Raw genomic sequence first — 18,438 nt, 5'->3', positions numbered from 1 at the left:
AATTTCTCATTATCTTCAAGTCCTCTTTCTTTTTTGCTTAACAGTTCTTCCCTCAATTTATGTCTTTCCTCTAGTATTTTTACTACTGGTAGCAAGAAAAAACAAGGGCATGCCTTCAACACTTTCCTTGGAAATCTGCTCAGCTAAATTTTCAATTCATTGCTTACAAGTTCTGCTTTCCACATAACTGTAGGACACAATTCACCTAAAATTTATACCACTGTGTAACAAGAATCCCCTCTCCTCCAGTTTCCAAAATCATGTTCCAAATTGCCTTCTAAATCACCAACAGAGGGTGTGGAGAAGAAGGAACCCTTCTACACTGTTGGTGGGAATGTAAATTGGTACAACCACTATGGAAAACAGTATGGAGGTTCCTTAAAAAACTAAAAACAGAGTTGCCATATGATACAGCCATCCCACTCCTGGGAATATATCTGGAGAAAACCATAATTTGAAAAGATACATACACCTTTATGTTCATCACAGCACTATATACAATAGCCAAGACATGGAAGCAACCTAAATGTTCATCAACAGATGAATAGGTAAAGAAGATGTGGTACATATATATAATGGAATATTACTCAGCCATAAAAAAGAATAAATTAATGCCATTTGCAGCAACATGGATGCAACTAGAGATTATCATAGTAAGTGAAGTAAGTCAGACAGAGAAAGGCAAATATATGATATTGCTTATTTGTGGAATCTAGAAAAAAAATGATACAAATGAACTTCTATACAAAACAGAAATAGACCCACAGACATTAGAAAACAAACATGGCTACCAAAGGGGAAATAAGGGGGAGGGATAAATTGGGAGTTTGGAATTAACAGATATACACTACTATATATAAAATAGATAACCAACAAAGACCTACTGTATAGCACAGGGAACTATACTCAATATTTTGTAATAACCTATAAGGGAAAACAATCTGGAAAAGAATATATATATATATATATATATATATATATATATATATATATATATATATATATACACACACACACACACACAAAGAACTGAATCATTTTGCTGTACACCTGAAACTAACACATTGTAAATCAACTATACTTCAATAAAAAATAAATTAAATTTTTAAAAAGAAAAATAAATCTTCACCAGCAACACCTGTGACATTCATATTTCTATCAATAGTCTGTTTATGATGATTTAGGTATTCTCTATGACAATATAGGCTTTCTCTACTGTGTTCCTCACTTCCTTCTGAGCCCTCACCAGCAGCACTTTTTAACATTCATATTTTTATTAACGGTCAACTAATCTAGAATTTTTCTGTCATGCTCCTCAAAATTATTGCAACCTATAGCCATTACCCAATTCCAAAGCCACTTCTACATTTTTAGGTATTTGTTATAGCTGCAACCTACTTCCTGGCACCAAAATCTGTATTAGATTCCCATGGCTGCTAAAACAAATTTCGTAGCTTAAGCCAACACATATGTAGTCTCGTACAACTCTGGGGGTAAGAAGTTCAGAATGGTTTCACTGGGCTGAAAACAACTTGCCAATGGGGCCATGCTCCTTCTGGAGGCTCTAGAGGACAATCTGTTTCCTGGCCTTTTCCAGAACCCAGAGCTACTACATTCCTTGAATTTCTTGTCCCCTTCCTTCAACTTCACAGCCAGCAAGGTAGCATCTTGCTTCAGTGGTCAAATTTCCTCCTTCTGTATCAAATCTATCTCTGCCTCCCTCTAATAAGGACATGTGTGTTTACACTTGGGCTCTGTCAGATAATACAGAATCATCTTCCACATCAATATCATTGACTCAATCTTATATGTGACTTCTCTCTTGCAATATAAGGGAACATTGCAGATTCATGGGATTTGGATCTGGTTATCTTTGGCGGCCACTATTCAGCCTATCACAGGAGGTATTCCCAGGAAACTCTAGTAGGGAAGTGAGGAATTTAGACAGGGAAGGGAAGGAAGCAAACAAAGTGTTCATTATTAATCAGCTTATGATCCCTGAAGAACTTTCGGGAACACTAGAAAACACACTTTCCAGGGGAAGATAATGCCCCAGCATTCTGGACTATCATGCAATTGGGCAGGGTGGGCTCACAACCTAATAAAAACCCTCACACAAAGAAATACAGGTTCTGACATTTGAAAGTCAGGCAAATATGCTTCTAAATGGTACAGGCTGTGTACCTCCTTATAAAGTCTTTTCTTTTCTCTTTGCCTCCTGCCTGCTCTTCCTTCCTCCATTTAACAAATGTTTATTGTGCAGCTACCTGGGATCAAGCACTGAGTTAGATGCTGGATATTCAATGTTAAACAACACAGACATTATTATCTCATTCTTATTGAGCATCCAGTCTAGTAGGAAATGGCAAATGTTAAACAAATGCCCAAAGAAATATATGATTCCAAATTGTGGTGCATGATCTAAAGCAGAGTTTATCAACCTCAGCACTATTGGCAGTTGGATAATTCTTTGCTGTTGGGTAGGAGGACTGTTCGTGGCATAGCAGGATATTTAGTAATATCCTTCGCCTCTAACCCACTAGATGATAATAGCACCCTCCAGTTGTGATGCCAAAAAAGTATCTAGAGACATTGTCAGATGTCCCCTTAGAGGGCAAAATTATTCTCAATTGAGAACTACGTTACATTAAAAAATATACATTACAAATAAATTACTTTAAGATATAGTAAGGGGATGTAACTTAGATGGAGTAATCAAGGAATAATTCTCGAGGAAGGGACATTAAAACTAAGAGCTGGCACAAGAATAGGGAATGAGGCAGAAAAGTGGTAAGACAAAGAACATTCCAGAAAGATGGCAAGGGCAAATCTCTAAACTGGTAAACTACTTGGGGTGTTTTAAATAAAAGGTAGTAAGTGTAACTGAACATGACTGCAAGAAAGAAGGGAGGTTGAGATGACCTTGTATCCACCCAGAAGCAATAAAAAATCTGGACTTTAATAGACTTCCTGGCGCTTAGATCCGTTTCTCAAATCTGGATCAACAGGAACACAATTTACATATATATTTTTAAATTAACTAGTGTTAAAATAGAAAAAGGTCCTAAAAAAAACAAGGAAGTGTAGGCTGAATGGTTGTAATACTGTGTAGCAGACTGTTTGCAGAAGTGGCCACAAGTGTCCCATTCTCTGCGTCCACATTTTTTAAAATGTGACTCAGCAGCTCCTCTAATGAAGACGTGGTGCCTATATCCCCACCTCTTAAATCTGGGCTGGCCTTACCACCTAAAATGGGGAAGTGATGGTGGACTAGTAATGGGCCTGGTCCTCAACAGACTTTATGTTCTTTTACTTTTACTTGAAACACTTAACTTCTGTTATGCCAATAAGCATAAGCTAGCCTGCTGGAGGATGAGAGACCGTGCGAAGCTGAGCCGAATCACCCCAGTCATCCCTTCGAAGGCCTTAGATATACGAGCCCAGTCATGATCAGCAAAGTCAAATCATCCCCTTTTTGTGGTATTAGTTATACATACTAAATCTATAGATGTTACAAAATCAATAATACATTGACATAGTAATTACTTATTTTATAATTTTACACTTTTATAACTTTAAAGGACAGGAGAACAAACATGTATTTATAGATTTTGTTATATTAACTTCCTTATTTGTCATTTATGGTTCTCTCCATTTGTTCCTATGGATTCCAGTTACCACCTGGCGTCATTTTCTTAACTCAATACAACTTTGCTTCCTCCCCATCCCCTCTGTGCTGTTATTAGAATATATATATTGCATTTTCATATCTTATATGCACAGCAGTACATTACACAATTTTTAAATCAGTTAAGAGAAGAAAGGAAAATACATATGCATCTATACTGTCTTTTAAAATGACAGTTACCTTTACCAGTACTTTTTTTGGATATTGATTTGAATTACTGCCTGGAGTTGCTTGCTTTCAGCCTGAATAACTTCCTTTCATTTTTCTACATCCTCTTTCTTTCTGCTCCTCAAACTGGGAAATCTCAATTGTCCTATCATGAAGTTCACTGATTCTTTCTTCTGCCAGCTGAAATCTACTGGTTAGTCCTTTAGTGAATTTTTCATTTCAGCTGTTGTAATTTTCAACTCCAGAACTTCCATTTGGTTCCTTTTTATGATTTCTATTTCTTTACTGGTATTCTCTATTTGATGCAGTACTGTCGTCATATCTTCCTTTATTTCTTTAATCATGGTTTCCTTTAGTCCTTTGAACATATTTATAATGGTAACTTTGAAGTCTTTGTCTACTAACTCCCACACCTGGTCGCTCTCACAAGTTTCTGTTGTCTGCTTTTGTTCTGGCGGATGGGTCATACTTTCTGCTTTCTTTGCATGTCTCACAATTTTTTGTTGGAAACTGGAAATTTTAGATAGCATATTGTAGCAACTCTGGGTATTGGTCCCACCACCAAGTGCTTATTAGTTCTGTTTAATTCTGTAGTAATTGGCTGGATTATTTTAGTGAAGTCTATAACCTCCCTCCACATCGTGAAGCCTTTGACGTTGTTCTTCATGGGGTGCAGGCTTGGGTATGACCCCAGTCACCCTGGGAAGACACTGGCTTGGGGAGAACTCTCTTTATCCCTTCTCTGACCATACCCAAGGGTTAAGTTCCACTAATTGCCAGTTGATTGCTCTATTGTTTTTAACAATTCCCTGAGGGCATGAATTGTACCATATACTGGTACAATCAAATCCAGGCTCTTTAGAAAGGTTAGTTGCTTAGGTCAATGTTTAAAGTTTGTTCTGTCCCCAGGAAGGCTCCTCCCAGGTGCCACTTTCTCAGCTTCTCTCCAGAAAACTGGCCAGCCGATAGTTTTGTCTGGATCTCCAATTAATCTACCAATCTCTTCCCAGTTGCCTTTCATCACAACTTCCCACTTCCACTGTTTTTGAGAGCACCCTAAGGTTTGAACTTCTCCATACTCTGCTACAAATGAAATCAGTTCCTTTGGTAAGAGATTCAGTGTTCTCTGTTTTATGGCCTGCTTCACCTCCAGGGCAATTCTCTGAGCCTTGGCTCTGGAACTGAGGGTGGGGACAATGGAACACTTTTATCTGAGTGACATCCTATTGTAGGAGCTAAACACTTGAGGGTGAAGTAGCCTCAGGTCTTGCCTCTCTCTGTGTGCATCACCATGAAAGGGTGATCAGGTCCCAGTATACTCAGTGATGCTGCATCCAAGGTAGAACCTCCATCCCATGAGTGGGGATTGGGAGGAAGAAGCCAGTCCCCATCTCTGAGCCACACTTGCCAAGAACACAGCCTAAGTAACAAATAGCTGGGGGCAGAATGAGAAATGCTGATATCCTGCCCCTCCCCTTAAGATAGCCCTTGGACTAGGAGCTGGAGGGAAGAGCCCTGTGCCCTTTGCTGCACCAGTCCTGAGTGGAGTTTCCATTTCGCTGAATGGGAGGGAAGAAGGATGGAGTGGGTATCAGTTCAAAGACCTTAGACTCTTGCTGCTATCTCCATGTTTTAATAGATTTTCTTGAATAAAAAAAGATTTCTTGAAATCTTTAATAGATTTCTTCATTTGCTGTATGCTCTTAAGATCATCTCCAGAAATGTTAAATGGTTGTTTTAAAAACAATTTTCATCAATTTTCTGGGGAATTGGTCTACAGAGCATGTCTCACTTCCCTGCTAGAAATGGAACTCTGGTTGTGATTTTTAAGTTACTATTGTTTGCTTGCTGACTATACAGCATTATTGTAGCAAGAGATAACTGATGCACACCACTTACTCATGGAACCACTGGAACCCCAGGCTCTCAGTACTTCATGTGGAATCCAGAGTATTCCCTCTTTTACAGCTGAAACCAGTACAGGGATTTAGTGCATTAAATCACTTCTATGGTAAATAATCCAGTGGACTGAAAAATACTTCATGTCGTCTCCAAAAGTGATTCTCAAAAATGAGTTCTACTGGAAGAATCTGACTTATGGAGAGGCTTAAGTGAAGTTTAATTCTTTAGGCAATAAGAAGTGGCCAATTATTTACTGCATTACAGGGAAAAAAATACTCTCAAAATTCACAGTGGCAAGCAAAACAGTAAGATTGAAGATCTGCTTTTAATTAAAAGGAGCCATCACTGCATTTGAAAACAGCACTTCATGAAAGCTGAACTTGCAGAGTGAGATCCTCCTTCTCCAGACATTTGATCAGGTCTGACATAGAAAGCGAGACAAAGAAGAGTGGGTAGTGTCACATCTAAAAACTTCCTTGCTTTAATTCCAGAGCCAGAAATATCGACTACCCAGTGTACTTCACCCAAAATACAAACAAAATGTCAAAATCACTGAACAGGAAATGAATCACATCTAACTATCAATAGAATCTTCTAATAAAGATAACTAAAGAATCCAACGGCACTGTCAGAAGATTTTTCCATCACAGAATCCCTTTTCTTGACCTACATGAGCACACATCCCTGGGGCCTCACAGTCTAGCAGCTGACTTCTCGGCCACAACATATCCAAATTTTTTAAAGAGCAAAATCTGCATGGTGGATATTAGCCAAACCTATTGTAATCATTTTATCATATATGTAAATCAAACCATCATGCTGTATGCCTTAAACTTATACAGTGATGTATGCCAGTGATTACTCAAAGAAACTGGAAAAAAAACCAAAACAAAACTTGCAGTTCACTTTCTGAGTCCTTGGGAATTCTAATTTTTGATCTATAAAGATCTTTAATTACAACAACTGAAAATTTGAAATATCTATCAACATGTCAAAATTTTCAAATACGGGCAAGTCACACAAATTCAGGCAATCACACTTGCTGACCTCTGGGGCCTACGTCAAAAGGGAAGCCGGCAAGCCCAATGCTCAGAAACTGATAGTCTGAGTTGCTGGTAACAGACTGCTATGGCAGGAACAGTCCCAAAACACCAGTTTCAGGAAGTAGCTTCAAACATCTCCAATTTGGTCTTTCCTAAATGCAAGAGACATTATACGATGTATTTCCTACATATAGATTTCACTGCAAAAATTTCACATAAAAGTTGTGCTCATAATATATTAAGTTAAATAATATATTAAGTTAAAATACTGGGTCATAAACCACAATGAACCCTATGATCTCAACCTTAAAATGTGTATCCTTCCTTATTCTCCTATACCTCCACTCTCAAGCTCACTTTTTCCCGCTATTATGGTCAGCAAATGTCCTTAAAGTCCTCAAAGACCCAGATAAAACATTACTTCCTCTTTGAAGCTTCTTCTCACATTTTTAGACAAACTTTTTCTTGTATTTGGTCTCCAATGGCCCTCTCTAGAAAATAATACACTAATATGATGTTAGATACCATTTCCACAGGGAGGGACTATGAGGCACTTATATTTTCCTGTTTATACTTGTCTGTATTCCATAATTGTTTACATGAAACATGTACTACTTTTGTAATAAGAAACAATAAACGTTCCTTAGAAAAAGAAAAGGAAATCATGTTCAATTGGGCTTAGCAGAGGAACTTTAATTTTTAGGATATGGTATGTGACTGCCGGTACTCAAGATGACCTAGAAAAAGGCAGAGTCTGCAACTACTGTGGTGCATTTCTCAAAGGATGGGGTGGCTCTAGGCCACGACATTTCAAAACACATGAAACAACTCCTGGTCTCCTTCTCACCCTCTGTCCCTCCTCTCATATCTCCTATTTTTGTTTTCATTGTTTCCCCAGCTGTACAACCGGCTCTCAAAGTCATCCTGGAGCAACCTCTCTCACTCACTACCATGTTCATTGAGTACCAATCTCCACTCTTCCTCGGAAACATTCCTCAAACCATCCTGATTTTCACTGTCACAGTCAGGTCATTTCTTTTTGCCCGGAGATTTGTCACCGGCTCCTGCAGGTTCCTCTGGTCTAGCCTCATCCGTTTCCAAGTTATCTTCTCACTGTTCCTGTTTTTTCTCCCCCCACCCCAAATCTAACAGCTTTTAAGCCTCACCCCACTCCCTTCTCCTTCTGTCCCACAAGTGGGCAAGCTTATAAGAAAGTCTGGGTGCTTCCTCCTTGGGTGCTAGTTCCCCATGTGTAGGAACCTTTATGCTGACCCCACTCCCTAACCACCATAAAACCCAGAGCCAGCCTTCTCTCCCTGCTCGCTCTCTCAATCCATTTTAGGACCTACTTGGGAGCTAGCCTGTTCTGCCCAGAAAGCCTCATTACAAGAGTGATGCATCTTTTCATACCCTCTTGGGGAGGGGGGTGTCTTGGAGTGGGGGGGAGAGAGGGAGAGGGTGAAGGGGAGGGGGAGAGGGAGAGGGAGAAGGAGATCACTGATCTCCACTTTGTAACCAAGTTTGGGGTAAAAGGCCATCCTGTATCTTAAAGGTGGCCACAGAAGTGTCCCCCTACTGTTCAGTCCCTGCTGCCCTGCAAAGTAGAGTACAAAGCTCTCAGCACATCCCATAAGGCTCTCCGCCATCTCTCCCCAGCCCACCCCTCTAGCCTCTTCTGCCCATCTCCTTCTCCACACACAAACCTATGCTTATCTATTTCCAGAATATTCCATGGCCTACCGTGATCTCTGATTTTTATCTGCTTTTCCCGTTGCCTGGAATGTCCTTCCTACTTCCACTTCCCCCTTCCTTTCCCAACTCCCAAGCTACCTTCTTTCTCCCCAATGTCTACAAAATGTTTTCCCTATCCCCTAAGACCAAGTAAAAACGTGATGTCCTCTTAAAGTCTCCACTAACTTCTCTAAATAGAGATTTTCTCTTCTGTTCCCAGTCTATGATGGCACTTCAATCACTATTCTTACTTGCTTACAGGTCTCTCCTTCCCCTGCAAGGCTCTGAAATTTTTGATGGCAGAAATCTTCTTTTCTTCACTTAATATGCTTTGTCTCTAGCACACGCTTATGAATATCATCAGTGCTGAAAAATACTGTGTGAAAAAAGTTAAAATGAACAAAACAAAAAACCCAAAATATTGACTGAGTGAATAAGCAGTGATTTTTTTTCAAAATAAAGTGGAAATCTTGTTAAGAATGAAAGAATGTTGGTAAACAAAATATGTTGAGCTCTTTGAGATATAGCAAGAAATAGAATTTTTCTATATTTGTCTCTAGCGTTATATGCAAATGACTGTTAAGACATTGTTGCGTGACTAATGAAAAAACTGTAAAATAGTTACAATCTAGCCACTAAAGACCTTTATTTTGGGGGAGTAGCAAGGTGAGATGAGTTATTTATCATTCCCAGATCATAAACATTTCATCACTACTGAGTTACATTCCTTGTGGCCTAAATGATGCTTCTCTGTTAAATTTAATAGCCATAGAAGAAGCAATGTGACTGCTATGGCTCAATAATCATGAGATAATTAGTTAACAAAATGAAATTGACTCTTGTGGCTCATTCTCCCCTCCCATAAAAACAAATTTGGAAACTAATGGGTTCAGTGCTTTCTTCCATTTTGGCCAGTTTGCTTATGGAAGACTTAAGAAAATCTTCTCACCATGATGATGGCAACTATCTCCATCTTTCCTTGAAACCACTTTAAGTCCATAGTTGGTAACTTCCTCTAAGAAAATGATAAGCTTATCATGACAAGAGGGATAGTTAGCACATTGGATCACATTTCACTGTCACTCAAAAAATATTAATTGAGCATCTACTATGAAACCTCTATCACAGCACTCAATCCACTGTTCCCTGCTTCTCTCTCTACAAGTTCCTGTCCCCCTGCAAGTCTCTGAGCTTTAGACAGCAGGGATCATCCTATTTTCACATAATACCTACTACTATGTACTGGGTTGGCACATGGATCCAGCGCTGAAGGAGATATGGCCTCATTACCTTGTGGAACTTACTGATACCTAAAGACTGCAAATCCTGAAAGCAATGGAATGATACAGATATAAATTTCTATACTGAGCTTTGCAAAATCAACAGCCTAAATACATAAGAAAAAAACCAAGCTTGAGAGTACTTCATCTGAAAAGACATGAGCTACTGCTCTTGTAGTCCAAAAGCTCAGTGAGATGTGCTCATAGGTTTATGCAGCTGCTAAGGAAAATAATAAAAGTCAAATACCTGACTGCTTTCACAGCCTCTATACATGACCCACTGTTATGGCCATGGGAGGATTGATACGGTGATAAATCCATGGACTCCAACCTTCACCAAGTTTTCAAGCCTGCATGGCAATCGCGGCAATCAATCACACGTTCCCTAGTTGGTTCCTCTGCCCATTCCCACCGGTATCATTTTTTAACTTCCACTCCTCTCTTCAAACCTTGTTTTCCCTCACTTCCTATCCCATCATAGCAGATGTTGTCAGCTCCTGCAAATAACCCCTCAGCCCCCACCATTTCCAGTTTGTGCTGGCTTCACCCTACTGCAGCTCTCAGGAGATGATAGATGGCAGTTAGAGGACAAATGTTTCAGTTCTCTTGCCCCTAAGATGGGATAATCCTGATGTATGTTCTGCACTGTTTCTTAGCTTTTCCCAGAAGGACTGAGTCCCAGTTGCCCATGGCAGAAACCTATTCTATAACACACATTTTATCGGCTTACTTCTCTTCCCTATCTTGATTGCTTAACTAAAACTAATGGTGATTCTTGGAATGAACTTCCAAATAAACACTTGCACACAAACCTTGTCTCAGGGTCAGCCTCGGAGGGTACAAAGCTAAGGCACTTCCTTTTGGCAAAAGTACTCACTTACTCTCCAGAGAGACCAGACTCCACCCCAGTCCCAGGCACAGGTGGTCTTATGACCCTGGAGCTCCAGTTACAAACTTAACCTAATCCACACTCATACTTCCCTCCCACCTTTTAACTTCAGTGGAAGAGTTGTAGATTCTTTTCCTTAAGATTAATCCCCTGATTCGTTATCTACATTCATTAGTCTTAAAGCTTAAAAAAAAACCACATTTTATTTTGAAGTAATTTCAGACTCCTAGAATTTTCTTTTTAAGTACAAAAATTCCCAGATACCTTTCAACCAGGTCTCCAAAATGTTAACATTTTACCATGCCTGCTTCATCATTCCCTCACTGTTTTGTTTTGTTTGTTTTTTTAACAGTGGTTCTCAAACTGTGACAAAGGACCTTTTAAAAAAATATCCAATCCACTGAGGACCAATTTTTTGTCTTATGCTTTTGTAAAACATAATAAAAGTGAATCACTGCAAAAGCAGAAATGACCAAAGAAGGATATACAAAGTACAAGCCCCTAGTTTTTAAATATTTATATTCAAGGTATCAAATGACTGTGTCAAAAAACTATTAAAATTTCTAAATGTTTATTTTTCATTTCCATATTTATTGTGTCTCAGACCAGTAACTCAGAGTTCATGGACTGGCATGGGTCTGCCAACCACAATGAGCAGCATTACTGTAGATAACAAAATCCACTGTCAAGGTTCTCACTCTCCAAACATGACATTTCAACCTCCCCCTCCACCACAATAGCCTTTTCTTTCATAAGCATGCTCAAATATTTTCCTTCTTCAAACAACAACATGGACAACTCACAGTACCATCTCCAGGTACCACCTTATCTTTTTATCCTTATGAAAAAAGATTTTCATGTCCTATCACTGCGTCTTGTATTTACTACTTGGTGCCTTTTAATCTGTCTCGACCAGTTCAGAAAACTGCTTCTGCCATGGACCCAGTAACCTTCCAGTTACTAAGTCCATGAAATACATGCAGATCTCCAGCCTGTGAGAAGTGGGCCACTCCCTCCCTTTCCTCAACCCTTCTTCTCCCTCAATTTTTGGGACATGATCTCTGGGTTTCCTCTTACATACATACATACATCTTTTCTCAGTACTTCTCAGTTTCCTTTCAAGGATTCTCTCCCCATAGATCTCTATTTTCATTCTATAATCTCTCTTTTTGAACAAACACTTCCATTCACATGTTTCAGTAAACATCTTTTACTGATGATTCCAAAATATATATATCTGGAGTCCAGACCTGCCTTGGAGCTACCAATGTTTGTCCCACCACTTGGCCCAAACTAACCTCATTCTAACGCTGCCACCTGGTAAAGTCACTTATTCATGTTCCTTAATTTTCTCTAATTTTCAGTTTTTGTATCTGTAAAATGGGAATAATATCTGACTCAGAGGACTGTTGTACAGATTAAATGATACAATGCACGTAGGAACATATAGCAGTGCCTGACCACGGTAAGTCCTCAATACACATTAGATATTATCATTATCTACTTCCTCCTGGATTTTCTTCTCACATCAGTCCCTTATCATATTGAATGTGGCTAATACCTTATCAGATTATTGTCTCTCCCTCCCTTCCTTTCATCCTTTGACAAATATTCACTTAGTGCCTGCTATATGCTAGGTACTATGTAAGGTGCTAGGGATAAAACACTGAGTAAGAAAGACAGTTCCAAGCAACCTAAATGTCCATTGACAGATGACTGGATAAAGAAGGTGTGTGTGTGTGTGTGTGTGTGTGTGTGCGCGCGCGCGTGCGTGCACACGTATATATATACACACTATATTCCATTATATATAGTGTAATACTCTCTATATATATATGTATATATACATATATATATATAAATAAAATAATGGAATACTACTCAGACATAAAAATAACAAAATTTTGCAATTTGCAGCAACATGGATGGACCTAGAGGTTATCATACTAAGTGAAGTAAGTCAGACAGAGAAAGCCAAATATCGTATGATATCACTTATATGTGGAATCTAAAATATGACACAAATGAACTTATTTACAGAACAGAAACAGACTCACAGACAGAAAAAACAAACTTGTGGTTGCCAAAGGGGAAATGGAGGAGAGGGATAAATTAGGAATTGGGGATTAAAATAGACACACTACTATATATAAAATAACCAACAAGGTCCTACTGTATAGCACAGGGAACTCTACTCAATATTCTTTAACAACCTGTAAGGGAAAAGAATCTGAAAAAGAATAGATAGATATATACAGATATAACTGAATCGCTGTGCTGTACACCTGAAACTACCACGATATTGTAAATCAACTATACTTCAAAAAAAAAGTCCCCACCCCCATTAAGTTTATACTCTAGTGGTAATACAGATGTTAGTTAATTCACTACAGTACAGAAACTTGGGTGTCATCTTCTTCTTTCTCTCCCCTTACCCTTGTCCCATGTGTTCTGACTTCCATCAGTGATGAAACCCTTTCCATTTTTTTCTCCTTATCTCTGAAGTCTATTCCTTCCTCGAGCTCTGTGCCGTCCAATACAGTAGCCACTAGCCACATGTAGACATTTAAATTTAGATTTACAGTAAATAAAATAATAAAATTAAAAATTCAATTCCTTTGTCTCACTGGACACATTTCAAGAACTTAGTAGAAACATGCAGCCAGTGGCTACCGCATCAGAGCAGCTCTAGAACATTACCATCATACCAGAGAACTCTACTGGACAGCACTGTTCTAGCTTCAACGCCCTAAAGCAGAGCCTTACCATCTCTTTCCAAGATTACTAAAACAGCCTAGGTATTAGTCTTTCAGCCTTTGTCCTATCCCCTCAATCTATGCTCCACTTGTTTCCCAGAATGATTTCCAGAACGCAAATATAACCATGTTACTCCCCTGTTAGCAATTCTTCAATACTCCTCCACTGTTTGGGGGTCAAAAGCTTTGTAGCCTGACTAATAATACCCTGCATTATCTGGCCTCAGCCTAACTCTCAGTCCTAATCTTTTGCAATTACCTCTACAGCTCAAGTCACAGCGACCTAGAATAGCCAAAACAGTTTTAAAGAGGAGAACAAATTGGAGGGCATACATTACCTGACTTAAAGTCTTATTATAAAGCTATAGTAATAAAGACAGTGTAGTATTGGTGAAATGATAGACATACAGAATTAACAGAATTAAAGGTCCAGAAATAGACCCAAAATATATGGTCAGTTGATTTTCAATAAAGTCACCAAGAAAATTCAATGGAGAAATGATAATCTTTTCAACAAATGGTGCTTGCACAATTGGATATCCATATGGGAAAAATGAACCTCAGCCCTTACCTATAATTAATTAACATCTTATCATATTATAGTGTGTGCATATATATATCATATATAATATAAACTAATATATGTACATACTAATATAATACATATTATAGTATTATAATTATATATTTATTATAATATTAATATAAAATGTATATTAGTTTTGATTATATTATATATGATATATACACACATATTAGTTTAGATCATATTATGTATGATGTATATAATAATATACTGTGATATATATAATATATAATAATAGTAATATATGACATCTACATATGATATACCATAAATTAGAAATGGATCACAGACTGAAACATGGAAGCTAAAACTAGAAAACTTCTAGAAGAAAATAGGAGAAAATTTTTGTGATGTTGGTTTAGAGAAAGATTTATTAGTAAGACATCAAAAGCATGAACCATTTAAAAAAAGGATAAATTGGACTTTATCAAAATTAAAAGACACCATTAAGAAAATTAAAAGGTAAGCCAAAGAACAGGAGAAAATAAATATACATATGTCTGACAAAGAACTTGTATCTAGAATATACAAAACTATGTTATGCTTCAAAAATCAACCCAATTAAAAATGGGCGAAAGACTTTAACAGGAACTTCATAAAAGAAGATAACATAATTGGCCAGTAAGCACATGAAAAGATATCCAACATCTTTAAAATATATCTGGAATTTTAGGGAAATGCAAATTAAAATACAACGAGATACAAGTACATGAACACTAGGATGACTAAAATAAAAAGTCAACAGCAACAACAATATCACGTGTTAGAGAGGATGTGGAAATACTGGAACTCATACATTAACGGTAGGAAAGTAAAATGGTAAAACCACTTTGAAAAACTTTTGTCAGCTTTGTTAAAAGCTAGACATTTACCAAACTGCCCAGCCATTCCACTCCTAGGCATTTTCCCAAGAAACATGAAAATACATGACCCTAAAAAAACTTGTACATGAATGTTCGTACAAGATTTTATTCATAATTTCCCTAAACTGAAAACGATGTGAATATCCATCAACAAGTGAAGGATAAACAAAATGCGGAATATCCATACATGAAATACCACTCAGGAATAAAAGGGAACAAATTACTCATAGACACAACGATATGAATAAATCTCAAAATCAGTGAAAGAAGCCAGACACAAAATTGTACATGCTGTATGATTCCGGTTACATAAAATTCTAGAAAGTGCAAACTAATCCATAGAGACAGAAAGCAAATAATTGTTGTGCTCGTGCCAGGGGTGGAGGGAGGGACTGACTGCAAGGGGCCCTAGGAAACTGGAAATATTCTGTAAATTCATTGTGGCAGTGGTTTCATGGGTGTATACACGGATCAAACCTTATCGAATTTCCTTATGTTGAAGCCCTAGTACCCAATATGATACTATTTGGAGATGAGGCCTTTGGGAGGTAATTAGAATTAGATGAGGTCATGAGGGTAGGGCCCTCATGATGGGGTTAGTGCCCTAATAAAAGATACACCAAAGAGCTTGCTGAGTCTCTCGCTCTCCACCATGCAAAGACACAATGAGAAGGCTGCCATCAGCAAGCTGATCTCAGGCTTCCAGCCTCCAGAACTATGAGAAATAAATTTCTGTTGTTTAAGCCACCCAGTCTATGGTAACTTGTTAGAGAGGTGCAATCTGACTAATATGTCATTCATAATCAGTGGAATGCAAATTACAATGCCAATGAAGTACAATTTAATTTCATACCCATCAGATTAGTAAACATTTAAAGGTTTTTATAAAGATAGTAATGAGACAAACTCCTAAAAAGCCATTGGCCAATGTCTTTAAATGTTGAAGATCTTCACCCGCTATGACCCAGGAATTTTACTCTGTAATAAACTATCTAGAGAAACTCCTGCACACAGGCACAAGAACTATGATAAATATGTTTGCTACCACACTGTTTGATGTGGCAAAATATCTGAAACAACACAGTAGTTAATTCTTCAGAAATAATAAACAGTGGTATGTTTATACTGTGAAATTTTATGTAGCAATGAAAATGAATAAACTCTTCAAACCCTTCCCCATCAGTGGAGAACCATCTCCAGAGACCAGTGATGGCCACTTTCATTTACTGCTCATTTCTTCACATTTATCCTTAGTGCTATATATTTTTAGGAAAATATGTGGGAAAGATTACCACGCTCAGAATCAAAGGAATTTCATTTTAATTATGGCCTGCCCTACCTATGAATTTCTTGGCCACAGGCAATTTATTAAATTATTCTGAGTCCATTGCCTTATAGTGACCACAAGATTTTCTGTTACCTATAAGTGATGAAAAAAAGTTGTGAAGCCTGCTCAAATTTCATCCTGGACAAGAAAAAGAACTATTTCCATTAAATTTAGTGGGATAGTGATAGAGAAAAATAAATTGGCTTTAATGATTACAATCTGAACCCCATTTGATCAATGTCCTCATTACCAATACATTTTCAATCCAAGTGTCATGAAAATATAAAGGGTAATGCTATATTATTTTTCTTGTTGAAATCTTATGAAAGAGGTTGAGTGAGTATGGTTTTATTCAAAAGAGACTGTGCACCACGATGTGAATATACGTAACATTACCAAATTGTACACTTAAAAATGGTTAAGATGGTAAATTTTATGTTATGTATTTCATACCACAATGTAAAAAAAATATTCAGCGAACTATACACTAAAATATGTGCATGATATTATACATAAATTTCATCACAATAAAGTAAATTTTTAAAAGCCTATCAAATTGTATACTTTAAATGGATGCACTTTATTGTACATAAATTATATCTCAATAAAGTTGAAAAATTTTAAAGAAGTCATACTGAATCCTTTCTTGTTGCTTAAGCATGGCATGTTCTCTCTCATCTCGGTGCCATAATAAATAGCGTTCCTTCTCTTTAGAACGTGCCCTGTTCCTCACCCCGATTATCCAACTTTGCCTGCTAACTCTTCCTCTGTCTTTTGATATTAGCTCTAATGTCTGCTGAATCTAGAAAACCTTTTCGCACCAAATCTGGGCTAGCTGCCCTCCTAATTGTTCCCACAGCATTCTATGCTTAATTGAATCAGCACATGGAAAAAGAATATCATAAAGATGTGCATGTTCCATGTAGCAAGGTCAGAGTGGCTTGTCCCAATGGCTCAGCTACTGAGATATGTGCTAGAGTGTTAGTCATGACACTGATAAGCAATACCTCAAGGATTCCACCCTCAGCCCAGGCTCAGAAACTTGATCCCTGTCAGCATACTAAAAGTGTGGATCAGGGATCTACTGACACTAAACAAGTTCACAAAACACAATAAGGAGAAACTATCCTGGGAACCAGAATACTGCAAATTCAGACACCCAGCAGATTTTCTTTCCCTGCAGGCCAAGAATTCTCTTCAGTTCATACTTGAGACATAGCCAAAACGCATTTGCTCAATTAGTAAAATTCTATGTTGCTTCAGGGACAGAATTAGGACCCATAAGTAGAAATCACAGGTATTAGAAGTTTGCTCATCATTACCATGACAGTAGTTTAAAAAAATGGAATGGACTATCTCAAATATTATATGCATCTTCTGTCACTGAAATTGCTTGAAATAGTTGACTGGCCTTTAGAGCCGTGAAATGGCAGATGACGTAAACCATCCTAACATAAAAGGGTCTTATGGTCATTAAAGTTCCAACTTCCTGAGCCTATGCATTTTCACATCTCACACAGCCGTTCATAAGATGTTATATGTTAATCCACAGTACAAGATAGAATTTGTTCCTTCAGTCTAATTTCCATACTTTTTAAGCGCTAGCTGTCACTCCAATTTACTTTGTTGGTTTTTGGTTGGCTTTTTTCTCTCTCACCTTTTTCTTTTTTTTTTTGTTAGGATTTTCTTTTTTGGTGTGAAAAGCCAGGCTGCAATGATGGGGACCATGAGCTCAGACACTGTGAACAGATATCTCCGATATGTCAAGTTGAGCTTCAGCCTCAACCTGTGTTCAACCTCAGCCCTGCCAACTCTGTAACTTTAAGCAAATTATTTAACCTTTCTGATTCTAAGTTTCCTCATCTGTAAAATTTGCAGATTTAGACCCTTCTTTACAAACTGGGGAAAAATCAAATGAGATAATATATACAAAGCATGTAGTTATGTTAAATATTTAATAACTATTCATTCTCTTACTCCTCAATTTACACAGGAAAGACAGCTGATGAATAGAATATCCATGTATCAATTTCAAATACTTCTCACTCTACCTCTCAGTCTGGTTTCATATACTTCAAAAGACCAAGAGCCCTTTGAGGTTGGGTCAAAGTTACTCATCTTTGAATACCTAATGCCAAGCCCAATGCCAAGAATTTACTGGGTTCTCAATAGTGTCTGCTAAATAATTAAATGGCCCAGGAGATC

General features: G+C 37.7%; 1 protein-coding gene across 7 annotated transcripts in view; it reads right to left on the bottom strand.

Moving 5' to 3' along the window:
- Positions 1 to 18,438, bottom strand: part of SYTL5 (synaptotagmin like 5) — a 229,170-nt gene that overhangs the window by 159,392 nt on the left and 51,340 nt on the right. The gene's annotated exons all lie outside the window — the stretch shown is intronic.

Source organism: Balaenoptera musculus, chromosome X (assembly GCF_009873245.2).
Source record: "Balaenoptera musculus isolate JJ_BM4_2016_0621 chromosome X, mBalMus1.pri.v3, whole genome shotgun sequence".
Classification (NCBI taxonomy): domain Eukaryota; kingdom Metazoa; phylum Chordata; class Mammalia; order Artiodactyla; family Balaenopteridae; genus Balaenoptera; species Balaenoptera musculus.
The sequence above is the reverse complement of the archived record's forward strand: the minus strand, read 5'-3'. Positions and strand labels throughout refer to the sequence as shown.